We start from the raw sequence: 21,258 nt of genomic DNA, 5'->3' as shown, positions 1-21,258 counted from the left end.
ATCCTATAGTAGCACGCGCAGTTCCTCGGCAGCCAGAAGGAACAGCGGCAGTATGTCACACAGGCACCTCGGTCATTTGTCATGTCCTTTCAAGACAAGGGGGTGTAACAGGGTCCTCAAATGCTAGGCCATCCACTCAGAAGCTTGTAGCAGAGTATCTCCCCACTTGGCACTCTCATGTCCAACATGCAGGCATTTTTCTTTAGAAGGTGCATAGCTGCTAGTTGCAATTGGGAACATTTCACTTGAAGTTAGCTGTAAAACCGTTCCAAGCATGCAAATAAAGACAGGACAATCCAAGTGGTTAGGTCTCCCAGCCTTGGACCCGAGGAGCTCACAGCTGACTACCAGGTAACAGTGTACTTGGAGTAAGATGCAAATACCTTAGCTCACCCTCCCCTAGATCACTGCTAAGAGGTTACACAGAAGGCTAGTAGACAGTTTGCTGCATGCAATGGATGGGAAAAGCACCATTATCTGTCTTGCCCCAGCCCTGCTCCCTTTTATTTGTAGTTATTACTGCAACGGGCTTTTTTTTTTTTTTCTTTCCAAACAATGGTAGTGTTATTATAGGTACCTTCATGCCGTGCCAAAGCACATACACACAGCAATTCAGAACAATCAGCCTTGTTTTCATGGGAGCAAAGGTTGCAGCCAAATGAAATGGGTGGAGATCACATTAAACAATCTTGGAATCTGCTAATAGGATATAGGAAAATGTGACCATAATGCAGATGTAGAGCTCCCCTTTCACCTTCAAATGTTATGGATAAAAGAAAAGCTTTGGAAAACAAATGAAGCCATTTGAGCAGTACGAACTAAGCAGAAGTGTTTTCGCTGCGGACACAAGATAGCAATGAGTTCCCAGAGGCATACCAAAAAAGGTCTGAAACTAGAGCAAGTTCTCACCCGAGACCGAACACTCAGCTTAAAAAGATACAAGATACCTGCAAGATGCCAGCTTTTCCACTCTATGAGAAGATCTCCAAGCAGCGTGCTCTTGCCTTAAGATGCGACCAGACTCACATTTGCCTTTTTAAGCGGGGAAATTTTCCTATTGAAGTGTCCCGCTTGGTCAGCTGTACCCTGCATTCCTGCCCCCCTCGCTTGCTTTTCAGATGTGCGTTAGTCAGCTTTCTCCTTCACAAACCAGATTCTGCCTCTGCATGATCGTGCATTGAAGTCATGTCCTTGAGTCTCTGACATCAGTCTGTTGCCATGGTAATGTTAGGGGCCGTCCAAAATTCAGTATTATGGCATCACCGCAGGATCAAGCAGCAGAGCAGGCTAATATCTGAAAGCTATTAAGGGCAGCACAAACAGTTAAGAGACCTTTGGTTCAACATTACTGATACATTTAACTGACTGTAGGATGCAGCTGTGCATCATGGCAAAAATACTGCCAAAAGCCTCTAGTCTAAACACCCAACACCAGATTAATGAGCTTCCGAAACATCATCCAGGTTAACAGCATATCCCAGCCCACCAAGCAGGTCCTGTGCCTGCAGAGGACGCCACATCTATCCTTGATTATCTAGCTAGTTATTGTAGATAGAAACTGGGCACACCAAGCTCCACGGGATCACACGACCAGTGTCACAGGCAACGGATGCTGCATAGGGCAGGTCCATCAGAAACAAAGGGTATCTGTAGCTGGATCTCAAGAGTTTGCATAGAGAAAGGGGGTGGGAGGGGAGAAGGAAAAGGAATCGGGCAGTGGGGAGCTGCGCAGTGGTAAGCAGTTCCTATGACAAGTAGTGCATCAGTTAAAAAGGTACCTTAGAAGAGCTGTTCCTCCATGCAGGCTTAGACATTACAGTTCTCTACGATTCTTGCAGGCTCACGAGAATGACATTTCTGAAGAGCAAAAGAGAGGGGGTGTTAGTTACCACCAGCAATTAGCATCATCTTTCAACTCAAGAGCTACCCATTAAATGCAGAGAAGAGAACGCAGAGCTGGGAACAAACCAGGAGTGCCCCATTGTGTAGGGCACGTACGAACAGTCAGGTTCAGCCCAAAGGTGAACAAGCACCACCTCATTAAAATGCGATTTAAACCCACAGGGAAGAAATCTTGGCAGCTGCGAGACCGAGGTAGAGCCCACACCCCATCTGCCCAGTACTGTGCATATACCTTCCGTTGTTATAGTAATTCCTGTTCGATACCCTCAATACGTCAGGGGGATTCTCCCCCTCTGTGGTCCACATATGATGCTTTATAAAAGCCTCACAACTTGAAGCACCTCCTTCATGCAGGCCTGCTATCGACTGCCTCTTGCAGATGACTTGCAAGCCTCAGTGTAAGGGGTGTGTTGAGCCACACAGCTACAACCCTTCTGGGCAGCTCAGGCAGAGCTGCTATAGGGTACAGACTTAGGGACACCAGGGACAGGGCAGATCACCAGGTGCCAAAGCCACCTTCATACCCTCAGCTAGCTCAAGTGCAATCCCCCTCCCACCCTTCCTTTGGGCTCCATCTCCAGAAGGTGTAGCAGAGAGGCTTCCTCCATTCATACCCTCACTAAGGGCTGCACTAAGGATGACTGTTAGTGCTCATGGAGAGCTTCAAGGTGGACCTCTCTCTGAGGACTGGCCAAGTATCTTAGGGCCCTGCCAAAGAGCAAAGCCCATGGATCAGCCAGGAAGGTCCTTCAAGAGCTGTGTCTGGGGCAAGAGGCATGTTACAGATTCCCTGCAATGACCATGTCTAAAGGAAAGACAAGCTGGCAGTGCTTCCACTCAGTACAAGATGCTTTCCTTGCTTGCCCCTCTATCAAAACATATACCTTTCTTGGACCCACATGCCAACTTCCAGGAACTTCTCTGCCCCATTTGTTACTGATAGCAAAGGACCTACCCAGCATCGTCCCTGCCTCGTTTACCTCCATGGTCACCCCATCCCAAGCCCCTGCTCATGCCTTATCAGTTACAGCTCACCTTGTGGCTCCCCTGCTACCTTTCCATAGGCACCTCCGTGACTGCTCTTGTAGCCCCCAAGCTTCAGCTTGCTCTCAACACCCCCTTCCAGTCCTGATCTCCATTCTCGCCATCCCCCTGGACACTTCCCTAGGAGCACAAACAAGCTACAGGCATAAACAGACATCTCCTGATCTCTCACCAACATAACCCTCCCCCAGGCCCTCCTTTATCAGCACACCGCACTGTATTTTCCAATCTGGAACAGAAGCCTCAGGGCAAGAAACCATTTTTTTCTAAGGACTGAGCTTGATTCAGCTCAGGATTATACCCGTTTCCTAACAGCTAGATCAAGTACCATCATTAACCTACTCCCTCCTGATCGCTTTAGCCATTATCCATCATTGATGGATGCAGCGGCAGATCACAGGAAACCCAATTATTGACAGAGTACGTATGTGTTCGTGTGTGCACACGCACACCTCTCTCCCTCTGCATGTGCAGTCACACAGAAAGAGAGAAACGCCCTGCATCCCCTGCCTCAAAAATAGAGTCTCAACTCCTTCCCCCTGTTCAAAATTTAACAGCACTTTCTGCCCTTTCCGCTCTGCTGATAAACTCAGCTGCTTCCCACCCAACCGTCAAAGCCTTCACTGTACACATCTTCTGACATCTCTCAACACAGCAATGTCATCTTGTATCCAGAAGCCTTGCAGTGGGAGCCAAAAATCTGGGGAGCGGCCACAAAATTCAACATCCAAAAGAAAACTAAGTTCACACTGTACAACACGTCTCTGCTGCATAACGCAAGCTGAACAAGCCACAAAACTAGGGCAGCATCTTATAGCACTGCCTCATGTTATAAGATGATGCAGGGGAAAAGGAACAGCAATTTTAAACACACACCAGATGCGATTGCCAGCACAGAGGACCCCATCCAGGCTTGGCAAGAAGAGAGGTCATTTCACATATAAAACGTCAATACACCACATTCGGATCTCCTGGACCCTCAGCTCTCCAAGCCAGCGTTAAGTTTCTTCCCCACAAAAAGCCCAGGTACCAGCCAAGTTAGGTGGAAGACGCACCAAAGAAAGACGAGTAACAAGGCAGTGAGCTTAGGGGTGTAAGAGCATTCTTCAACAGGCCCATCACAGCCCTGAGGCATTTTTAATACCGGGAGCCGTGTTGCGTGTCACGTACTTCTAGTTATGAGCCCCGCAAGGAAGTAACACAGCCTGTCTGACAGAGGGACAGAGAGGAGACCCAGAGCCTGGGGAGGCTCTCTATAAGAAAGAGGCCTGAAAGACGGGCACCTCCAAGGAACAAGAACCGGCTGAGGGAAAAAAAAAAAAAAACAAAAACAAACAAACAGGTATTTTGAGCTGCAACAGCTAGACTAGACTTGGCATGGGTAGAAAGTCTGTTTTCGGCTAAATTTGGCTAACGAGAAAAATCCCAAGAGAAGTAGAGCTTCGCTGCTGCTCACAGCATAATTGCACCTTCGCTCAGCTGGCAGCTCAGCCCATGGCCAGACGGGCAGTACTGCAGAAGTACCACCACTCAAAGGAGGTAGCTACTTGCTACCTGCCTGGAGGAGATGCACCTAGTCTGAGACTCTTTCAGGACTATGCAGAAGACACCAGCCAAGAACATCTCTCCCCATTCAGTGGTGACCTTGTCCTCTAGAGCAGCGTTTCTCAACCTGTGGGTCACAAGAATATATGGAAAGGTTGCAAACCAACTTTATAAATGGATCACCAAACTTTAAAAGTGGATTCTCCCTTAGAGGTGAAAAATATGGGAAACTTTTTTCTCCCTTGCAGGCTGGCAGAGCTCCATCCTGCAAGAGGCCATTCGGAGCTCCTTGGGCCCCACACACCCACCCCACAGGGGCTGGGGGTAGCGGGTCGGGAGTGGCCATTGATGTTTACAAATGGGGCCTGGTACAAAAAAAGGCTGAAAACCACTGCTCTGGAGCAGGGTTTGGCAGCATTTTTCAGTGGTAGGCTGCAACTCAGCTTAGGTTGATGATGGGCCAGCCCTAGGACCCAGTCACCACCACTTCTTCCCTTTAGCTGGGAAGCAGAGAGAAGCAACACAGTGCAGCACCAGACTTGGCACCCAGCTGTGGTGCAGGTGACCTCTCCTGTTACCAGATGCCAAAGCCCCTGCTCCATGGGCTGGATCCAATAACTTGGCAGGCGACTGGTTACTGACCCCTGCTCTATAGAACAGCACCTGAAGGAGATTTATGTTGAGCCTTCTTCTTATAGTGCTGCACCAAAGCAAGATCCTTCCCCTCTGGAAAAAAATCAAATTAAATCAGTATCTCTGTGAACTCAGATTTTCTGCTAATTTAGGGCACTGATTTTCAGAGGGTAGAGTGTTCTTTTCAGCATAAGGAACTGCACACTTAAAAAAAAGCTCCCAATTAACTTGTCTTAATGAGACTACGCAAAAGCCCTGATCACAGGGTTTTTAAAGATCCCCTGGCACTCTGGTTAAAAATCTGTGTGTATTAACCCCAGTGTGCTGTAAGTAAGTTAGGGCTCAGAGCTTTTTAAATTAAAAGTTACTATATAAAGGTCCCCTGGGTTGGGGGAGCCTTTGCCCCTCACTGGAGCTCATGGTCATAGCATGCTGACTCGTTTCAGAAGTCCGGCGTGTAGATCCAAGCATGCAGCCAAACTGTTCCATGAAACCAGCCTCTTCATTACCAAGAGCCAAGCTACTTCCAGCAAAACAATGACTGAATACCTTACTGTCAAAATAAATGTGGTAACAAAGGGTTGCCAAGATAACCACTGCCCTCAGAAATGGGCCTTGTTTTCTTCCGCTTGAAGAGAAGGTTTTAAACTAAAAGATAAATAGGAGTAAATGTCTTCCCACCACCCTAACTACAGAGCACCATACCCTTGGCTATGGGAGGGCGAGTCTCTATTGAGTCTGGAACTGTCCCCTTTACGTGACAAAACCCTTGAACTAATACAAACAAATTCTGAGGCTGCTCAAAGTTACACAAAGGACCGAACTGGAAAAGCTACATGGAACACAGTGGCGTTTTTCTTTGTGATCCTGAAGTCCTAACCTTGGGATTTCCACTCAGGCTGAAACCAGTCAGAAGCAAACACTCATGCAAAGCTTTAAGCCAGGATGCCTGTAGAGCAGGGGCAGGCAAAATACGGGCCGGATATGGCCTGCCAAGCTATTCTATTCAGCCCACGGGGTCCCTAAAAAAAGGTTTAGAAATTATCTTCCCGGGGGCTGCCTATCAAATATGACGAGGCACTAGCAGCAGCAGGACCCAGGAGGAACTGGTGACATCACTCAGCAGCAGCAGCAAAGCCCACCTGGCCCCCCATACTCCCAGCTCCCAACCAGAAGCTTCTGCTTAGAGGCTTCTGGCCTGGGACCCAGAGGCTGTTCCCTTGCCCTCCCTCCAAGAGTGGAAACTCAAATAAAAATGGGCCGAGGGAGGGGGGAGGGAGGACGGGCAGCGCAGCATGAGCCAGCCTAGCTTGGCCAGGCCAGGCCCAGCCCGGCCCCTTAGGTTCCTGACTGGCTCCTATTACGCTGCGCAGTTCCAGCCACACAGCCAGGAACCACGCGCTGCTGGGAGATGCCCAGCTGGGCTGGCAGGCTCCATGCAGCACCAGAACCCATGCAGTGTGGCACAGAGCCAACTAGCCTGGCCCAATGGTGCTTGGTTCCTTCACCATCAGGCCAGGATGGGTTGCGTCAGGGCGGCTCGGTGCGGGTCCTGGCAGTGCAGCTGGGACCCACACGGCATGGCACAGAACTGGCCGGGTACTTCCCGGTACCACATGGTTCCCAGCAACATCCCCTCCAGGCACCACGTGGTTCCCGCTGCAATGCTGGGACCCATGCAGCACAGCATGGAGCTAGGTAAGTCAGCCCTGTGGCATGCAGTTCCTGACTGTAATGCTGGGTCCTGCATGGAGCCAGCCTGATCCACTGGTGCATTAGTGCCAGGAGCCACGGGGAATCCTGCACCATCAGGCTGGGCCAGCTCCTTGCCTCCACATGGGGTTCCTGGCACTCTAGCTGAGAGCCCCACATGGAGGCAGAGCCAGAGTCCTGCAAGCCCCATGCTGCAGCTGGGAACCACATGGTGCCCTCCCCCACAACTCACATCCATAAACACGGACAGACACATACAGCCCCCCACAAACCCCATACCCACACAAAGGAGCCCAAAAAACCCTATACCTACACACACCTGCCAACCCATCCATCCATGTCCTCATACCCTCCCCCACAATGTACAAGAGTAAGACTTGTACAGTAAGACTTTTGAGCTATTATGCAATCACCTCTACATACACAACAAAAAACACACACAAAATCAGGAGAAAAATACATTTTGAAATAAAATTAAAAGATGTGTTATTGTAGACATGATTTTTTTTAGTACACAATTTAGGGTTGTTTTTGGTTCCAAAAAATTAGATTGCCACAGCAAAATATATTATCATACATGAGCTCAGGAATTCCCGACCAGTGGTGGAATAACCAGGAGCTAGATAACTGCACTGGTGCCTTGGCATAACTAGAGTTGGCCCATCAAGCAGCATGGTTTCTCAGAAGCACCAGTTCCAAGAAAAGTATTTTGATCAGGAGTCAACAGAACGATGCACATCTGAAGCAACACACTTGCACAAATGCACTTCTGTTCCACTTCAACCTCAGACAGAAACTTATTCCAAAGCTTTCTCCGGAATATCCTTTTATGCATCCTCTCTGCTGGGTCTAGGGTCATGTGCACACTACAGAACTGAAACGATTGGGCAGCGCCTGTTTAACATGACCAGGTGGGGCAAGTATTCCGAACCAACAGCACAAGTCCACATCTGAGCCGTCTCCCTTCATTTCAGTGAATACCACATGGGCACAGAACAGACCAAAATTTTAGTCCTGCTGAAATCGTATCTAATCCAGATAGTAACTGGCTTGTGTTTTAGTAGTTTGGTGCAGACTGTTCCTGAACAATTATGCCCAGACTTCGTTGTTCTTCACATGGCAATTTTTCCCCCCTAGTCAAGGAGTAATACCTACCTTGGGACAACGTTCCAGATAAATTGATATGTTCTGAACATTTTCATCACAGACTCTGGCATGTCCATCTCCTCCCCACCCAACTCCTCTAATATATGTATATATTTTTTTTGCATGGAACCCAGAGATGAGCCAGGACAGCTGCAATTTCTCTCTCTCACATGTTCGTACAGCGAGATTAGGTTATCGCTAAGAGAAGAGGGTGCGAGTTCCGTGGAGATTAAGTGCTTCAACCCACGCCACTATCCGAATGAACTACAGTGTTGCTACAGTGCTAAGCTATTTCGGAATACAAGCCATTGGAATCGGAAGATATGCATTCAGTCTTTTTTTTTTTTTTTTAAAGCAGATGATATCATACCTCACACTAGCTCTTCCTGCCCTTGCTGCTTAAACTCTCTCCAAAGCAAAGCAGAGGTGTTGCTTACAAGAGGCAAACAAGTCTGGCTTGTGAAGTTCATATTCAGAACCCCTGCTTTGGCCAGCCATGCATTTGATCGGATCATTTATTGCTCTGGAAAAGCCTCGGCACACAATGAGGCCAAAGTTTTCAGATCTGAACACCAGACTTTAGCCGCTTAAAACGTTGGCAGAGTTTTTTTAGAGGGACAGAGTAACTGCTTTTTCTATTAAACCTCAGCAGAGGTTACTAGTGTAATCCCCTACCAAATGTATGTCAAATATTTCCTCTCTCATAACCAGTCCACAGAGCATTATAGTCTCTAGCTACTGAACCTGGCTCATGAGCTCAGGCTGAAGAGACTCTTACTCTGGCCGGGAAGCAGACTTAAATCCCAGGTCCCAATACTTCTCTCACAGACTTTCTGCCTAACTCTAAACACCCACATTTGAATATTTTGGCCCATATGTATAAAGAACAACTTGACTTCAATTCTTCCCATCACTACCCAAACAACCCCTACACTGCATATGTTGTAAAATGGTACATGCAGATAACTGCACAAAATAGGACTGAAGATGAAATTAGCCAAGTAATCTAATCAATCACTTCCCCAACCTACACAATTTAACTGGTAAGGAATACTCAAATGGAGTTTATATATTTGGGGATGGGTGAAGTGGGGGGTAATAAGTCTTTAAAATTTAAAGAAGTTTAATTTGGCCCTGCACCTAATCTTATAGGTATCCTGGAAGATTAAAGAAAGTGGTCTGTGACCAAAGTTTGCTCTAGTTTTATTTTGGAACAAAGTAGAATAATATCTGTAAAAGTTAAACAGCCTCTAATGATGTAAATTAGTACCACGCGTACTTTTGCTTTGCACAACACTATGAGTGTGTCAATCGTAAGTTCTGTGCGATTTCCATGGCGTTGTTTCCCCTATCAGTTTGTTCTTTATTTTTCCATCAACAAATATCTGATTTAACGGGATGTCCTGTAACGCATGGACCAGTTCAGGCTAGTTCGATATAGGGGTTATACTGGGCTAGCCTGCAACAGCATAGTGGCCTATCATTTCCTGGATGCATTTTGGGCTCCAGAAAAAAAACATTTAAAGAAAATTAGATCCAACTAAGTGCCCTTCCCTGTTACCACCACCAAAATAGGAGCCAGATGACTCAGATGGTAATCAACAGTGGATAGGTAAGTGAACTGCCTGTGTTTATGCGAGTGTGGACTTTGAAGTCTAACATGTACATTGTCACTAGCCTATTTCACTAGTTATTAAAGTATGCAAGAAAAGAGAAGACATAATTAGGCAACTCATTAGAAAAAGCTATAGGGGCTATTCTGGCATTTAATTTTAGCACCATGAGTGGATAGAGCAGGAGTGGCAAAATGCAGCCCGCCAGCCCATTCTATCAGGCCCTTGGGGCCCCTAAAAAATTTAGAAAATTAATATTTATCTGCCCCTGGCTGCCTGTCATGTAGCCCTTGATGGCTTGCCAAAGCTCAGTAAGCGGCCCTCCACCCAAAATAATTGTCCGCCCCTGGGATAGAGCTTGGGCTGTAGACAAAGTGAGAAAATACCTCCACTAAAGCTACCTTAACATCTGGCTCATTTCCCTCTGATATTTTTCTTGCCTTGGAATCTAACCGGTGTTTAAGTGTGTTCCTTCATAACAAACATCAATACCACATTTTGCATTGCCTTATGCCAAAGCTTTGGGTCACCAGAGCAAGCCACAGATAATGGGACATCTAGAATGAAGGAAACCTTACAACTATTTTTTAAGGAACCAGAGGGCCTTTCTAAACATCTTTGCAGGTGGATTACTGCTTGTTACCAGTAATCCTTCAGCAAGTAAGATTTCAGGAGAAGCAACACATACACTTACATTTCAGATTTGCAAGTATGCCTTTCTGCTGATATTTAAATTCCAGTACATGTGCATACACACATTTTTCTCTTGTTTTTGAAATTACAGAAAGTCCTCTTCTCTCACGCCAGGAAATCTTGATCTATCCACCTCTTCACTTCATAATACAAATGCCTGAAAGAGAGGGGCCTTGAACTGGACCCTAAAGTTCAAAGACTTAGGTGGAATCCAACCAAGGAATCCATTTCTGAGACTAAAGACCTTCACACAGACACTAGCTGCCAAACCCCAAGACTACCTGTAGGCACTATTATATCGAGCACTTCAGTTATCTAGCTGTAGCTGCAGTATTACCCTTGGTGCCTAAAAAACGTGATCATGGACAAGGATCCCAAGGTGTAGGATGCTACACAAAGAAGAGGGGCCCTGCCCATTCCGTAATATTTTATCTTTTGAACCAGTAGTGCTCCGACTCCAGCCTGCAGAAGGAATCTAGCCCACAGTGCTGCCATCCTGCCCACTGGGCTATCCATTGGATTCAGAAATCTGATGGCAGGGAAATAGTAGCAGCAATTAACATTGCCATTGCTCCCCCACTGCTAAAATTTCCTGATTATGGGGAGCCCCCTGGTCCAGATGAAAAGGCCCCACATGTCAGATCCCACTGGAGTGTAGTCACTCCATGACTAGATCCAGTGTACATGCCACATCCAGCCTACACACCAGCTCCACATCACTTATCTAGCTCGTGGGGCCAGAGATGCTGAGCACCACTAATTTTAAGTAAAAGCAAAATAAAGGATGGGGAAAGGTCAGGGAAGTACAAAAGAACAATAAGGCTACAGCTGTCAGTGTAACAGGCAGCAACGTCACAGATTCACAGAAGTTTAGGGCTGGAAGGGACCTCATGAGATCACTGGGCAAGGTGTGTGTCCAGTCTCCTGCACCACCCCCACTGGGAATCTAGTCCAGTCTGGAAACATTAGCACTCAACTGGCCTAACCACTCTTATGGTTTTGACAGGCAACCTAGGAAAAGAAGAGAGTTTTAAAGGAGCAGAATAATGATGTGCATTTACGGAAAGCTCCATCCAAGCACAAGGGAATGCACAGGAGGAAGGATGAAGATGCATCTTTAAAAAGCTAACACATAGGTGGTGGATGCTGGTAGCTCGTATGATGGAAGCCTTGCCAACAGGCAAAGTTTCAGTGTCAGGATCCAAACTAAGATGAGATTTATGGATCAAAATGGAGCATGGAAGTGGAATTCTCCCCCACAAAACAGAAAGCTACAAGAGCTACCAACATGAAACATCAGCTACCATAGCCTATATAAGCAACCCAACCCATCCAATCCAATCTAGTCCCAACCACTCTTTCCAAGCAACCTTCAGATGATGCTTCAAGTAGGGCACCTTTTAGTAGTCTCACCTAGAGGTAGAGAGACATGGGTTACAGTGAGGAAGTACAGATCCAAAAGAAGTATGCTTTAGGCCTAGCTAGGTCGCACTACTGGAATGTAATACTTTCTTAAAATAGGAGGATCAAAGCTACTTCAAAACTGCTAAGCTGTTAGGGAAGAAGATGTGCAACCTCTCACCCAAAGCCAATAAGGAGCAGGCATATGCAAAATGTAACTTAAGGTGCACTCTTAATGTCTTTTCTGTGATGTTACCATGAAAACAAAGAAAATAACTGTAGAAATCACAGGAGTTATAAGGAAGATTGAGTCTGGCATTTTGCCAAGCAAAGAGGGGGAATTAGAAAGCCTAGCAGAACTAAATGCATGGAGGAAGAAATTACATCCTTAAGTGGCCAAGAGCACAAGTGCTACCAGGAAGGGGAAAGGGGGAGGGGGGGGGGGTGGTGGTAAAGGAAAGCACACAAGACTGCAATTTTCAAAGCAAAAGTTATCTAATAAATAAATAAAATCTTGAACTGTGACTAAGACTATGGAAAAAAAGCAAGCTTGTCACCATGTTACTAGGACAACAGGCAGGCTAGAAACATAATACACAGAAAAAGGGTAATTTCTATTTAATTGTCCTGAGATTTTTGAGACAAGACTAAATGATATAATAGCATTACCAGCAAAACAACTGAGTTTTGGAAGGGGTTGCTGCATGTCTACCCCAACCCTTTCTTTGAAAGACTACAAAACCTTTCTTCCTGGATTCAACTACGGCTTGTCCAGCCTGACAACTAGAGAACGAGCAAGACAAGCATGCAGAAGAGCCACAAGAGCAGAAGCTGTGCAGGAGAAAGAAGGAGAAATTCTTAGACTTTTTGCTTTAAAAAAAATAAAAAATATAAAAAATAAAAAAGCTGGGCGAGTGTTAACAGCAACACTGGTTTATCTAATGTTCTGGGGGAAGGATGTCTTGAATAGTCAACCCTAACTCCTTTACAGGTTAACAGCTTACAAACATGACTCCAGATACTTCAGAAGGTCCTTCAGCAAAATGAAAGACAGACTTGACATGTTCGATATACCTAATGTGTGTGTGTGTGTGGGGGGAGGGGAGAATGCTTAAAAATATTTAATGCCTTCTTTATATAGTACAGAGACATGGTACAAGTCAGTAGAAGGCCTGCAAATGTTTTTAATTAAGAGAGCTGACTTTTCACTGCATGTTTTCAATATGCAGGTTATACTGAATTTATGATTTTTTTTTGTATTTTAAAATCCATGCTGAAAAGTCCTAGAAAGAAAAGCAAGTTTCAGTACAGCCACTTAAAACTAATCATTTCAAAACTGGTGAAAAACAAGCAAGGCACTAAGTGCAAATCACAAGGCAAACCAAAATGGTTTAGAGGGGCCAGGAATGTTTAATGGCTATAAAACAGCTGTTGGCTGCACTTGCCAAAAAAATTATAGAAGTGTTAGTCATATGTAGTAATTAACATAGCAATTAGCAGACCCTAAGCAAAATGATAAAGTTAGTTTGTCCTTTATACCTCCAGCAGATAGAATTAGCTGTGTGCAAAGGTATTTTTGCAATGTGAGATTAAACACATCTTGAATATAGTCTGCAGAGAACCAAACACAATCACTTGCATATGCAACCGAGGACAAGCCGACAGGAGGAAGAGGAAGAGAGTACGATTTTCAGATACGTCTTGAGATACCAGCTTACACATACACAATGGATTATCTGTTGGCAGTTTAGCTGAAGCAAGTTCTCTCAGCAGTGCCTATGGACAGACAGTGTTAACTTAATCCAAACACGCTTCTTCAAAGAAAGATAGTTGCCTTGAATAGAACTCATCTGCTCAAACTGCTTGTTAAGATGCAGGACACAGAGCACATCTGAAAAGTGATCCTACATAGCTAGTTTACAAAAAAGCCCCAACCTTGTAAGTCTCCAGCTTCCAAACCCTGGTTTATTGACTCTGGAATACATGACAGAATAAGTCTATGCCCAAATTCAGCTTAACATGGTCTTCAGAGACTCTTCAGTCTCACAATGGATTGTTCACCATTACCTCCTAGCCTGAAAGCACTGCTTTCCCTTTAACCCTGAAGCCCTCCTGGAGCACAGCTCTGGATGGTGACTGCAGGCTTCTTCATACTTAGAGCACATATTTTGGCTTATTTTATGCATCCCAAATTCAGTTCCTCTAGCAGGAGTGAACCAAACCTTTTTGGCAGGTGTGCCACAAATAAGTCCTGCACCTTCCACAAGTGCCACTTAAATTCCCTTCTACACAATCTGCTGCTCTGCTTTTTGCTTCCTGCCTTGTGCTCCCTGCCGCCTCAGCTGCTCTTTTCTCTGCTCCCTGCCCTATCTGCCTCCAAGCTACTTATCCCTCCCTGATCATTTGTGACATGCACATTGGCTGCCCATGCTCTAGCATCATTAGGGCCAATATTTGTCACACATCGTATGTGAGCATCACATGATGAATCATAATGCATGGCCAGTTGGCATGTTAAGTTATTGCAGGGTACTTCTCCATAAGAAAGCTGCTGTTCAATGAGCACCTTTTGTGTCTGATCTGCCCCTTTTATCCAGTGACAAGCTGGTTTAGCCTCTTGGTATGTTATGATGTCACACAATACTCATACACCGTGTGACAAAATGTAACCTATGGCCCCTGGCAGATGTTAGTCACAAAGAAACCGAGAGAATCTGCAGTTCCCTCTTACCTTGGTATTGCTACTGTGCTCATCGCTAGACTTACTCATTCACACAGGAACCTTTATACAGGATGGCCAACTGGTATGATGTTTGCTCACTCATGAACAATCATGGCTAGTTTACCCAAGGGCGTTCAGGAAAGTTAAGGTGCACTCGAGGTGTGAGGTCAATGAACACAACTCTAAGTGTCAACCCTGCCCAGATGCTTCTATTCAGGTGTAAAGTAGCCTTAGATCACTGCAGAACACTCCTGAGCAGGATCAAAGTGGTGGGAGCAGCAGCCTTAGAGGAGGATCAAGCATTACCAATTTAAAACCATTTTGCATGTGCTGCGCAGAAGGGGGCAAATGCAGAAAGTAAATGCACTTCAAATTACCTCCCTGACATCAGGCAGACAACTGCTATAACCTATACCCCTCACTGACATCACACCTTCAGCATCTCTGTGCAGACAAACCTTACTTACCCAATATTTTGCATAATAAACCACTTCCCTCTTAAATAGATAGTATTTTGCAATGTCTTATTTCACACACAATGTGAAAATGCCACCCCCCCACTCATTCCTTTACTTGTCATTCAACTATTGATAATGAAAATGATTTTAGAACATCTCTAGTATAATTCATGTACTGGAAGCATGCAGACTTTAAGGAGGTAGCTTAGCTCTTAACAGACATCCTTTGGAGTGGGTTTTACTTCCCACCCCCTCCAGTACAGGAACAGTGACAGAACCATCAAAAGGAAGAATTCCATCTTGCAGTTCCAGAATCCAAAGGCATCTATCACGAAAATGTGTGTTTTCACTTCAGTACTGTGTATGGAGCAAGATGCCCAGATTTAAGGGGGAAGAGAGGGAGGGAAGGAAAGAGTCAAGGAAGTGGAAAGTTACATAACTCTCTACACACTAAAGCTGGTTTATTAAGTTTACCTAGTACAGAAAAAAAAGTTTCCATACTGAAATAGTCTTCCAGTATTTTTATACTGTAAGCAGAACCCAAGAAAGTTTACAGACTCAGAGACATACCAAAGGGGAAAATAAAACTAATAATGAATATTTACAGAGCAGGTAAGCTACATATTGGACAGAATGTATATTAAAGTGTCAAAAGATTTCTCCAAGATGGATTTCTCTCTGGCCTTAAAAGATCCTGCCTGAAACAATACAGGGGTTTTGACACAAAAATACTGGTTTCATATACAAGGAAAAAAATAAAGTTCCAACAAGAATGAAAGACTATGTACAGTTCATTGTACTGATGGACTCTGCGGTGAAACGCATTTATCTCAGTGCAAAAAAACAAAACCACAAACAAACAAACAAACCAACCAACCAACAGTGCACGCACACTTGGGTTTCTAAAGCCAGAGAAACTACAGGAATCTGCCCAGCACAAACGAAAAAGAAACAGTTGCAAAAGCGAGGTTCAAGCTTGAGAAGAACACAGAATAACTTGCTCTGCACTGGCAAGGTCCTACTAAATCAGCTATACTGATGCCATGGTAGTTTGTGTTGCATAATTAGGTTTTGAATTCTTGAAAGTCAAAGTCAAACATTAGAAACATAAGTGTGTGGGATGACCCGAATGATGTAAGCACAAGTAGTTAAGTGAACCATAACATCTGCTGAATTTTTAAAATCTCTAATGTTCCCCTGGCTTGCAGCAAAACATGTATACATTAGCTTCCAAGCACTAGAGAAGGCGTAGAGTGGTACATTAAGGACAGTAAAATTTTTATCTGGCAGGAATTCAATTTCAATATCACTTAAATGCATTATTTTGCTACCAAATGCATTCCACACTTGCTGAAAACATTTTTAAAAAATCCTTATGACCTGGAAGCATTAGTCAATACTTTACCTCAAGTTACCTGGACACATTAAGGCAAAACGTCTCCGTATAACAGTCACTTGGTGTCATTTCCAAAGTACACACAAGACTCTTGGTTCACATAGCAGTTACTAATTGCTAGAATGACAAGTCATAGCTCCTCGGAAGAGATGCCCGAATCGCTGATCTGCGTGTGTGGTTAAATCTGTAACTAAACAGGCTCTATCTATACTGCAGCATATGCAGGCGTGGATACGCTAGCTTTAGCACTAATTACAACGGCAATACAAAGAAGGGCAGGCTAGTTTCCTGAGGAAAGTACCCAGGGTACTGGGTAGGCCTGCATGGCCTACACTGCTGCTGTGATGGATGCTGGCTCAAATATGCCTACATGTCCTGCCATACCATCTCCAATTGCAGAGCACACGTAATACCCACTGAGATCAGATGATGCAGCAGATTCTTTCCCTCCCACAACAGAAAAAGGTATGGTCCTTTGAGGAAGGGAAGAAGAGAGGTAGGAAGAAATTAAATGCAGGCTAATTCCACAACTACAGCCAAATCCTACGATAATGGCAATCAGCCCACTCGGCTTGTTTTAACAAGAACAATATTCACAAGAAGTGAGCATGCCTCAGCCGCAATAAAAACTTTTGAACACTACAGCTATGCACAGAGAACCACAACATGCCAAAACAAGATTTCAGTATGGTTTAAGAGTTAAAAAAACTCTCAGATTTCTAGATAGCATATGTTAGTGAGAGTTGCTTCACAACTGAGACACCAACTTCCTGATTTTATAACCCCCCCCCCCATCACATTCCAAAATTTAGCATCTAGAGGTCATGAATAGCTGCATATCCAGTAACTGTCAAAGTTGTTAATTGTTTTAGACAGGGACATGATGGTTTTGTATAGTTGCACCAAATACATTTTGGGAAAGAAACAGATTGTTAACAGTTGAAACTGCAAGGAGAAAAATGTGGGTCATCAGTGCAGTATTGTGCTTGAATCATAGGCTTACAATCCTAGAACCAACAGTAGAAACTTGAGGCAGAATCAAGCTTTTGATATCAACCTTGGGAAGAGTGATTTTGATATCCTGACTGCAACCAGCTCATTTGTGAGGAGGGACTGAGGGGAAAGCACGGAGATTACCAACATCTGTCCTACCTATCAAATGCGAAAAGAATTGTACCAGTCTGACAAGTATACATATACATAAATAATATGTATACAAGTATACATATTAGCCACATACTAAAAGGCAAACAAAAGAAACTACAGCTAGGATACTGATTTGCAAGTCTGGAGCTACCTCTATCTCCTTGTTATGTTACACACACCAGTCATCCAGAGCTTCAGAGCAAAGTCAGAAATACTAAGCAAGCAGCAGCTTACTTCATCAGATGTACTAAACTGCAGTTTCTGCAAGCGTATGCCTCTCAGATTGAGAGCGTCTACAAGGCAGGCAGACATCAACCCATCTACCCTGCCTAAGTAGGTCTTGTTCCATCCAGTAGAACAATTGCTCATTCCAAAAGGAGCCCAGGATGTAAAGAGACGCACAAAGATCACGTTCACACCCATGAGAAAAAACAGAATAACTATCAGAAAGACGCAGAGTATTCCCTCTCAGTGCTTGACAAGTTGGCTCCATATGTTCACAACCCTCTTCATAAATTAAGCCAATGCAAAACTAGACCTCAACATTTTACCTATACTTAACCATGCAAGGCTTGTGCATTGTAAGCACAGTACTTCTCTAGGCCAGTGGGTCCCAACTTTTTTTATACGGTGGACTGGCACAGGAGCAAGATGGGTGCACGGGACTGGCTGCTTCCCTCCTGGGGCTGCCCCATCACCCAGCTTTAGCCCCACACATGACTGCCAGCAGCAGAAGCCATTTGCCTGGGGTGGACAGACAGGGGTCCTAGAGAGGGGCTCATGCCAACCCTTTGCAGCCTGGTACCAAGCCACGGCCTGGTGGTTGGGAACCTCTGCTCTAGGTCAACAGGAAAAAAAGAAGACAGCCATCACTAGTCATAGATTCACAGAAGTTTAGGGCTGGAAGGGACCTCTTGAGATCATTGGATCCAGCCCCCCTGCTCTGGGCAGGAGACTGCTGGGGTCAAATAACCCCAACAAGGTCCAGTCACCGGGAACATGCAAGAATAGCTGAAAATTGTAGTCACTGGCATAAAAATCAGTCCCTCAACTTTTCCTCCCTGTTAAAATTCAACCGTAAGCAATTAAATTCAAGTCACTCCATAAGGCAATTTCAAAAGGTGATGCAATTACCAGACACTGCCTTTGTACCTCCTCCAAAGCAGGTTGATAACAGCCTGGACATTCCTTCTCTTTCCCTTAAAGGCCTCATGTCATGGCAAATTTACCTTCCAGGAGGAGACCGGGACACCCTGAACCCAGTCAATGAGGCTCTTTCACTCAGGCACACAGAAGGTGGGAGGTACGGGAAAGCTACACTAGGCACTCCCTTCCCCCTCCTCTTAGGACCAAACACACTGCATTCAAAACACTCCCATCCCCTGCAGCAAGGGATTAGCCATTTATTAAAGAGGAAGCAAAACACTGTGAAAGGTTTCCAGTTAAGATTTCAAGGGCAAAAGCAACCCCGGTGTAATTTAAATGGAGTTACACCAGGGATTCATATGGCCAAAGGAACAAGTTGCTCAACGTAACCAATATTTCACTTATCCAGACACTGCCTAGCAGCCTTATAACACTTTAGCAAGGATTAGGGAACTAGATTTATTTTTTTGATTTTTTTTTCCCCTTCTTCCAGAAGAGCAAACAGCATGATTTCTGCCCCTGCGTTAAGCAGCAACAACATTAACAAGCCCACAGGTATTTATGGGGTTTAGACTTTGGACTGCCAAGGAACTGGCTACCTCTGTGTTTTGTTTTTCTGCAGGAGCCTCAGGCAAATATAATAGGTATTTATGTAGAAGCTTTCATCCAACAAACAAGAAGCGCTCCACAAAACACTCATTAATACATCCCCCGGTATGGAGACAGAGATGTGCCCAAGCTCGCTTCAAGCCGGCTGGCCCGGATATTGATAGCAGCAGAGCCGAGGGGGCGCAGCCCAGCAGAGCTAACCCGTGCAGCCTGGACTCGGTTCCTCCGACGGGGTTTGCAGCTCATGTTAACCCGGGTGCTACACGGCTAGCCACGCCAAGCTGGCTACTTCCATGCCTGTCCAAACTGCAATAGAGCAGGGACTGCAGCTTACCTCTACCCCCTGCGAGGCAGACGAGCATTATACCCCTATCATAGATTCACCTACGTGACACTACGCAGCTAATGCAAACGAAGAAGAAGAAAAAAAAAAAAAGGGAAAAGAAACTGGGGTTAAACCGACTTCAAAAATAACCCCGTCCCCAACTCATCATCATACACGAAATGTCACAGCAAGTCATCTCGAGGAAGTCACCTCCGCTGCAACTGTATTTATAGCCTTTCTTCTGCCGTAAGGTATCTGATCGCACGTCCCACCGAGAGCGCACGCAACTGCCATGAGACCCCGTGCTTCTCCCCCCTCCCGCTCCCCGCTTGTGTCCATTCACCCAGGCGGCTCCTCCTTCGCGTGTCTAGGAAAAAAGAAAACAGCAACGGGGGGGGGAAGAATAAAAAAAAATGAATACCCCGTGCCCTGTCCCCTCGCACCGCCACAACAACATCAGATCAGCCGGAGGAGTCCGCCGAGCTCTTACAGGGTTACAAAGTGGATTATGTCGCCCCTTCCCCTCGGAAAAGCGGAGCCTTGCTACAGGGGCCTCCGCCGAGGCGGGAGCGGTGTCGGCGGTGGCGGGGCCCCGCCGGCAGGATGCCCTGGCAGGGCGCGAGGCGCCGGGGACGAGCCCCTCTGCACGCAGCGCTGCCCCGCACGCGCGCGGCACGGCACACGGGCGAGCGGCAGTGACGTCACACCCGCGGCGTGACGGCATAGGCGCCCGGCGGTGACCTCACAGCAGGTGGGGGCGGGGAGGCGGCCCCGAGCCCGGATCCTGGGCCTGGCCGGACCCGCCGCCACCTCTGAGGCCTGCTCCGCGCCCGCCGCCGCCGCCGCCGCCCCCGGCCCCGGCCCAGCCCGGGCCCCCCGCGCCGGCCCCGGCCCGGCCCTACCGGCGCGGCCTGGCGCTGCCGTGCGGAGCCCGCGGCGCTCGCACTGCCGCTCCTCGGCGCAGCCGGGTCCCTGGGCGCAGACAACTTGTGCGGGGCGGGCGGGGCGGCGCGCCAGCCAATCCCGGCCCGGGGCGGAGCGGCGCGGCGCGGGCGGCGCAACACGGCGGCGGCGGCGGCGGGTCCCTCGGTGCCAGGCGCCGGGAGCCCCGGGACCGACCGCCCGCCCCGCCCCGCCCCGCCCCGCACCGCACAGCCACACGGCCCGGGCCTCGCGCGCGCGCACACACACGCACGAGATCCCTTTGCTGCCTCACACACACACACTACCCTGGCCTCACGTGCACACACACACAAAACACCCTGGCCTCTCTCACACACACACACACGGCTGGGGTCTGGCCTCGTGTGCACGCACACACACACAATACCTTGTCCTCACGCACGCACACACGCACGAGATCCCTTTGCTGCCTCACACACACATACACACACACACACACACTACCCTGGCCTCACGTGCACACACACACACACACACACACTACCCTGGCCTCACGTGCACACACAGCTGGGGTCTGGCCTCGTGTGCACGCACACACACAATACCTTGTCCTCGTGCGCGCACACACGCTAGGGTCGGGTCCCCCGGCCACCCACACACACACAAGACCCCCTTCCCTGCGAGCAGTAGTGACCTTAGAGGAGGGCACGCTGGGCGAGTGCCCGGGGCCCCACCACACTTCATAAAAAATGAACGACGGGGAATATCTGTATGATCAGTGTTGCATTAAGACACCTTCGCTGCAGTTTCATGGGTAGGGCAAAGTGAAATTGAAATCGAAAAAGTCTGACTTGCTTATAGGT

General features: G+C 46.8%; 1 protein-coding gene across 5 annotated transcripts in view; it reads right to left on the bottom strand.

Annotated features, from left to right (window-relative positions):
• Window positions 1-20,567, bottom strand: part of FBXO34 (F-box protein 34) — a 49,368-nt gene extending 28,801 nt beyond the window's left edge. The window contains exons 1-3 of one of the 5 annotated variants that reach the window (XM_059723328.1): window positions 20,395-20,567; window positions 1,779-1,857; window positions 948-1,301 (exon numbers count right to left, since the gene is read on the bottom strand). The gene's annotated coding sequence lies outside the window, so the exon portion shown is untranslated. Of the gene's footprint in view, window positions 1-947; window positions 1,302-1,778; window positions 1,858-18,546; window positions 18,636-19,913; window positions 20,253-20,394 lie in introns of those variants that run through there. The other 4 variants (XM_059723326.1, XM_006273916.4, XM_019479974.2 and 1 more) reach the window with 4 other exon arrangements.
• Between the last annotated feature and the right edge of the window lie 691 nt (window positions 20,568-21,258).

The sequence above is a fragment of the Alligator mississippiensis genome, chromosome 2 (assembly GCF_030867095.1).
Source record: "Alligator mississippiensis isolate rAllMis1 chromosome 2, rAllMis1, whole genome shotgun sequence".
NCBI lineage: Eukaryota > Metazoa > Chordata > Crocodylia > Alligatoridae > Alligator > Alligator mississippiensis.
This window is presented reverse-complemented; position numbering and strand designations above follow the sequence as displayed.